Genomic DNA, 6,892 nt, shown 5'->3' on the forward strand with positions numbered 1-6,892 from the left:
CTTAATCCACTGAGCCACCAGGGAACTCCTGGCAATGATAGAATTTTGAACAAGGAAAGCCACATTTCTCTATGGAGAATTAGTGCACTCTTAGAATTAAATAGCCTCAGAATTTGACTAATTTATTAAAGGATGGATACAGTAGAAATAACTTAGCTCTTTGGTATAATTGGATCACGCCCACTGGGCTGTGGACAGAGAGAAGGAACCCACATCCCTTTTTTTATTTTCTTGGGGTTAAAACAAGCCAGGTGCGCTTCATGGTTCTTATCACATTGTGTAGGAAGAAGGCTTTGAGCACAAAATCTGCTCATAAACAATGAAAAAGAGGCGTTCATGAAGAACGTGTGATGAGAGAAGAATTTAGAGTGAAAGCAAAGGTTTTTCCAGAATTAGAAAGTAAAATTGAAGTTCAACACAAGTTTAGAAAAAAAAATCCATAATTAAGTGTTTATATTTAACTTGATATTGTACAGGGTCTCTTTTATACTTAGTAATTATATAGAATTTAAATATTCCATTTACTTTTTTTCAGATTTTTTTTTGTTTTTCTAACATCTTATATAGTAAAATTGAAAAATTGTGGCTGTGAATACCCACACACCCATCACTTAGATTCTACAATAATTGCTTTATGACATATCTTTCTATATGTTGATCCTGCTATCCATCTGTCAATGTAATTTATTTTTTGGTGCATTTTATTTATTTATTATTTTTTTTCACCACACCTTTGGCATGTGGAAGTTCCCGAGCCAGGGACTGAACCTGTGCCACAGCAACAACCCAAGCTCCTCCAGTGACAACACCAGATCCTTAACCCAGTGTACCACAAGGGAAATCCTCGTGCATTTAAAAGTAGGTTGCATGGAGTTCCCATGTGGCACAGCAGGTTAAGGATCTGGTGTTGTCATTGCAGTGGCTCGGGTTGCTACTATGGGGTGGGTTTGATCCCTGGCCCAGGAACTTGCACATGCTGCAGGTGTGGCCAAAACAAAACAAAAAGTATGTTGCAAACATCAGTCTCCTCTGAACACTTCAACCATTAAAAAAATTTTTTTTTTTCTTTTTGCTATTTCTTTGGGCCGCTCCCATGGCATATGGAGGTTCCCAGGCTAGGGGTTGAATCGGAGCTGTAGCTGCCAGCCTACACCACAGCTCATGGCAACGCCAGATCCTTAACCCACTGAGCAAGGGCAGGGACCGAACCCGCAACTTCATGGTTCCTAGTCGGATTCGTTAGCCACTGCACCACGACGGGAACTCCAGCCATTTAAAAAATTTTTTATGGAAGAAGCAATTTGGGTAGAATTAGGTGCTTCTCTTAGTTACTCATTTTTTTTTCTTCTTCTTAACTTCTTCTCTCAGTTACTCCTGTCATATATTGAACCATTACCATAGAAGTTATGATAATAGTTAACATTTATTGAGCACTTCCTAGGTACCAAGCATGTAATTCTTTGCAATAATCCCAGGAAATAGGTACTATCATTATCTTCATTTTATAGATGACTAAGCTGAGATTTGGTCAGTTAAATACCTGATCAAGTTTGCATAGCCAGAAAGTGGTCCAACTAGTATTTGAACCCTTGCACTTTGACTTGAGAGACTGGTCCCTAAATTGGAAGGAGTAACTAGGATTACAGGAGGAAGGAGCTGCTTGAAGGTTTCCAAATCCTATAAGAGATGACAAATATCATCCTTGGGGCAATACATACCACTCTTGCTTTTTTTTTTTTTTGGTCTTTTTGCTATTTCTTGGTCTTGGGCTGCTCCCGCGGCATATGGAGATTCCCAGGCTAGGGGTCCAATCGGAGCTGTAGCCACCGGCCTACACCAGAGCCACAGCAACACGAGATCCGAGCCGCGTCTGCGACCTACACCACAGCTCACAGCAACGCCAGATCCTTAACCCACTGAGCAAGGGCAGGGATCAAACCCGCCACCTCATGGTTCCTAGTCGGATTCATTAACCACTGCGCCAGGATGGGAACTCCCACTCTTTCTTTCTTTCTTTTTTTTTTTAGGGCCTCACGTGCTGCGTGCGTATGGAGGTTCCCAGACTAGGGGTTGAATCAGAGCTTCAGCTGCCGGCCTACACCACAGCCACGGCAAGGCCGGATCCTTAACCCACTGAGCAAGGCCAGGGAACGAATCCACCTCCTCATGGATTCTAGTCAGGTTGGTTACCGCTGAGCCACACCGGGAACCCCTACACCACTCTTTCCATCCATTTGTACACAATGCAGGATAATGCAGGAAGGATTTTCTGATTAGTGGGTTATTATTCTTTCTGTTTTTTTCTCTAATTATCTCCGTGTTTTTTATCACCGTATAACTAATTCATAAGTACATTTACCACCAGATTCCAGGGAGGAATGTGACTAGGCATTAGTTTCTTATTTGTTCTCTAGTTTAATTTTTTTTCCAGAAATATGGAATGCAGAGTTCCTGTCATGGCTCAGTGGTTAATGAACCCAACTACCATCCATGAGGACATGGGTTCGATCCCTGGCCTTGCTCAGTGGTTTAAGGATCCGACGTTGTCATGAGCTGTGGTGTAGGTCACAGATGCGGCTTGGATCCCAAGTTGCTGTGGCTGTTGCTGTGGCGTAGGCCGGCGGCTACAGCTCCGATTTGATCCCTAGCCTGGAACCTCCATGTGCCATGGGTGCAGCCCAAAAAAAAAAAAAGGAATGCTTCACAAATTTGCGTGTCATCCTTGCTCAGGGGCCATACTAATCTTTATATCGTTCCAATTTTAGTATATGTGCTGCCAAAGTGAGCATATTCTAGTTTAATTTTTAAAAGCCCTTTTTGTTAAAATATGATGTACATAGAGAAAAGCGTAATTATAACAAAGTGGGTACACCCATGCATGCCAGGAGCGGAGCAAATACTAGTTTCACATATGGCGATGCCCAAGCACGTATATATGGACTTGAGCACACTGTATCTCCTACTTTGCTTTCCTTACATTTTAATAGGAGAACAGGAGTTCCCGTCATGACGCAGTGGTTAACAATCCGACTAGGAACCATGAGGTGGCGGGTTCGATCCCTGCCCTTGCTCAGTGGGTTCACGATCCGGCGTTGCCGTGAGCTGTGGTGTAGGTTGCAGACGCGGCTCGGATCCTGCGTTGCTGTGGCTCTGGCGTAGGCCGGTGGCTGCAGCTCCGATTCAACCCCTGGCCTGGGAACCTCCATATGCCGCGGGAGCGGCCCAAGAAATAGCAACAACAACAACAAAAAAGACAAAAAAAAAATAGGAGAACAAAGCAAATGCTTTACTTCTTTCTGAACATTAGTTATATAATCACTGAGTCTGTTTGTTAAGTGGATAAACCCTAAATCTCTTAACAGTTATGGATTAACACTGCTTTGGATGAGAATATACATTGGTATATAAACAGATGTAAAAACTGAAACTCTCCAGATAGAACTAAACTCATATTTTTATTCAGTTTCTGTTTTTTTCTTTGCCCTCATTTTTTTATGTTCTTGACATTCTCTATATTATGTAAAACTGTTTTTACCCTTTTACATTCTATATTTTGAAGAACATTAATAAATAAAAGATGTGAAAACCAAATTGCTATTCAAATTCAATTGTTTCCAATTATACCAGAAACTAAACAGAACCCGGCAATTCACAGCTTCTTGGGGTGAAAGCAGCTCAACATTATTCAATCTTGTATAAAAGAAATAGAGAAACAAAAAAGGGAAAAAGGGGGAAAACTCAGAGGTTGAGAAATATGATGACAGGTTAATATTCTGAAGAATAGATGGACTTCAGAAAGCTCTGCAGAATCACCGCCAGGACCTGGCATTCTCTTCTCCATTCCTTCTGTCGTCACATCTCTAATTGGAGGCTTCAGTCATTCCTTGCTTTCCATTTATTTCTTTGTCTTCCTTTGGTCAACTGGAAGTGCTTATACTTCTTTACACAGTATACTTATTTCAAGACTGCCTATCGTGGCTATAAATATTTCTCATGTATAGAGGGGGGTGAATAAAAGACTAGTAAGCCTCAGTGTTGGAGATTCCAACCTACCCCAAATAATAGAGTATGTTAAAATGCTTCAGGAAATAAAACTTTTGTCAGCAGTCTTTTTTTTTTTTTTTTTGTCTTTTCTAGGGCCGCACCCACGGCATATGGAGGTTCCCAGGCTAGGGGTCTAATCGGAGCTGTAGCCGCTGGCCTATGCCAGAGCCACAGCAATTCGGGATCCGATCCATGTCTGCAACCTACACCACAGCTCATGGCAGTGCTGGATCCTTAACCCACTGAGCGAGGCCAGGGATCGAACCTCATGGTTCCTAGTCGGATTCGTTAACCGCTGAGCCACGACAGGAACTCCGAGAAAGCTGTTTTTGAATGAACTGACATAGATTTGGGTATTTTGCTGAAGGTACTTATTTATTTATTTGGCCACAGCATGCAGTGGCTCGATGTGGGTTCTCAGTTGTCAGTTCCTAGACCAGGGATTAAACCTGGGCCACAGCAGTGAAAGCGCCAAGTTCTAGCCAGTAGACCATCAGGGAATTTCCTTTTGGTTGTTTGTATGTTAAGAACAGAGGTGGACAAGTGTTCCATCCCTTTATGAAGGCTTGTGGCTTTTAAGTTACAGAACAACCTGTTGATGCTTTGGATTTGGAAAATATGTTAGCTTTAGCTGTAGTAACAAATGACCCTGATATTTTGGTAGCTAACAAAAAATACTCCTTTATCTATTGTCCATGGGTCTGCTGGTGCGCTTGGCCTTGCTAGGATCAGCTGGGCTTGGATCCAATTTCTGGGGCTGATACCGGTCTGCTCCATGTGCAAGGAGCCCAGGCTGATACCTGTTAAAACTTGTGCTCCTAACAGACACATCGTCACTTCTAACCACATTCTCTTGTTCAAAACAGGTGGAGATGTTTACTTTCCAGAGCTAAATGTCAAAGGCTGAGGATTTATAATCCTGTTACAGGAAGGGAGTGAAGAGCTGGGGATAGTAATTCAAACTACCACAGAGGGCATCCATTGGAGAAGGGTCTCAGCGTTAGTGGGATGTGATTGGTACCTTTTCCCCATAGTTTGGCTGATCTGAAGTGAGATAAAGGACTTAATACAAGTTTAAATTTTAAAATATATTTCGGACCACTAAGATCTAGAAAAGCTTGAACATAGAGAGGAATAGCTTGAAGTAATTCAAATCATGGACTCTCTGAGTTAACTCAAGCAACATGGACTTATTAAGCCCCTTACTCCTGCTCACCACCATGCGAGGTCTGTGTGGAGACGTTAAACATCTAGGCAAGTGGAAAAAAATGTAGATGGAAAGGGCTTGTGGTTTCCTCCGTGTCATCTCAGCTGAATTTCGGCATATCAGTCTCTAAGAGGAGTGTGAGCACCCATCTTCCCACACCCCTGGTGCAGGCGCATCACGAGCCCTGCATTTGGAGGAGACATGGCTACCATTTGGGAGGATGGCATAAGGATGAGTCTGGGCAGGACTCTCTGCGTCATCCTTCTATGGGTACTACACGGGCCTACCTGCACCTCACAGCTCGCACTGCCACTTTGCCAGGCGAGAGAGAGAAGGGCTGAGCTACTATCAGTAAAGGTTTGGCTCTCTCCTCCTCACTTTGCCTAGGTAAAGACACAACAAACCGCCTCTTCCTTTTTTTTGGCTGCACCCTCAGCATGCGGAAGTTCCTAGGTCGGGGGTTGATCGCCGGACCCTTAATCTGCCAGGCCACCAGCAAACTCCTTTTTTTTCTTGCAGTTAAAGGTCTGAATTCCCAGCAAGCAATTGAGTTCTTTTAACATTTTATTTATTTATTTATCTTTGTCTTTTTGCCTTTTAGGGCTGCACCCGTGGCATATGGAGGTTCCTAGGCTAGGGGTCCAATAGGAGCTACAGCTGCCAGCCTACGCCAAAGCCACAGCAACTCGGGATCTGATCCACGTCTGCGACCTACACCACAGCTCATGGCAACGCAGGATCCTTAACCCACTGAGTGAGGCCAGGGATGGAACCTTTGTCTTCGTGAATACTAGTCGGGTTCTCTAACTGCTGAACCACCACAGGAACTCCTCTTTTAACATTTTGCGCAACATCTTGTAGTGAGTGTGGACTGGAAGGAGCAGTGACTGTGGGTAACCTGCGGATCCTTGTACAGTAAGATTGAAAAGCAAGATCAAGCCATGGGCTCACAAGAGACTTGGAAATCTCTCGCTAATTCCTATTTGGAAAATACTCAGTTTGTCTAATGAGTGCTTAAAGAAAGGTATTCCTGCCAGGTTTTTGGAAATGGAATAACTGACCTAATTTCTATTTGGACCAGAATCAGAGTCTAATCCCTGTCTGTAGAAAAATAAGCCTGGAAGAGACTGACAGCAGCCATCCATCCATACTTCTCTTTCCAAACAGGGTGGTCCCCATGCGGCTGCACCCTAAGACTCTGGAGTCATGTTCTGGGCAAGGCACTGCACAATGCAGCCTGTAACTGCTGCAAAGCAGATTTAACATCACCCTTGGAAGACCCAGCTGTGCTTTGTATGAGGACGTAATGTGGATAAAGAAATGGGCTCTGGAGTTCCCGTCCTGGCTCAGTGGAAACGAATCTGACTACCATCCATGAGGATGCCTCAGGTTTGATCCCTGACCTTCCTTAGTGGTTTAAGGATCTGGGGTTGGCTGTGAGCTGTGGTGTAGGTCACACGCGGCTCGGATCCCACGTTGCGGTGGCTATGGCTGTGGCCAGAAGCTGCAATTCCAATGGGACCCCTAGCCTGGGCACCTCCACATGCTGTGCATGCGGCCCTAAAAAGAAAAGAAAGAAAGAGACTCTGGATGCAGTGAGTTTGAGAGGCAGGTATAGATAAACAGCCATCCTCATAGATC

The 6,892-nt window shown here is 43.9% G+C and overlaps 1 non-coding gene across 1 annotated transcript; it reads right to left on the minus strand.

Annotated features, from left to right (window-relative positions):
• Positions 1-2,685: 2,685 nt before the first annotated feature.
• LOC125119060 (U6 spliceosomal RNA) lies at positions 2,686-2,789 on the minus strand. The gene has a single exon (XR_007133014.1). It is a non-coding gene; the product is annotated as a U6 spliceosomal RNA (small nuclear RNA).
• Positions 2,790-6,892: the final 4,103 nt, after the last annotated feature.

This window comes from Phacochoerus africanus, chromosome X (genome assembly GCF_016906955.1).
Source record: "Phacochoerus africanus isolate WHEZ1 chromosome X, ROS_Pafr_v1, whole genome shotgun sequence".
NCBI classification, from domain to species: Eukaryota; Metazoa; Chordata; class Mammalia; order Artiodactyla; family Suidae; genus Phacochoerus; species Phacochoerus africanus.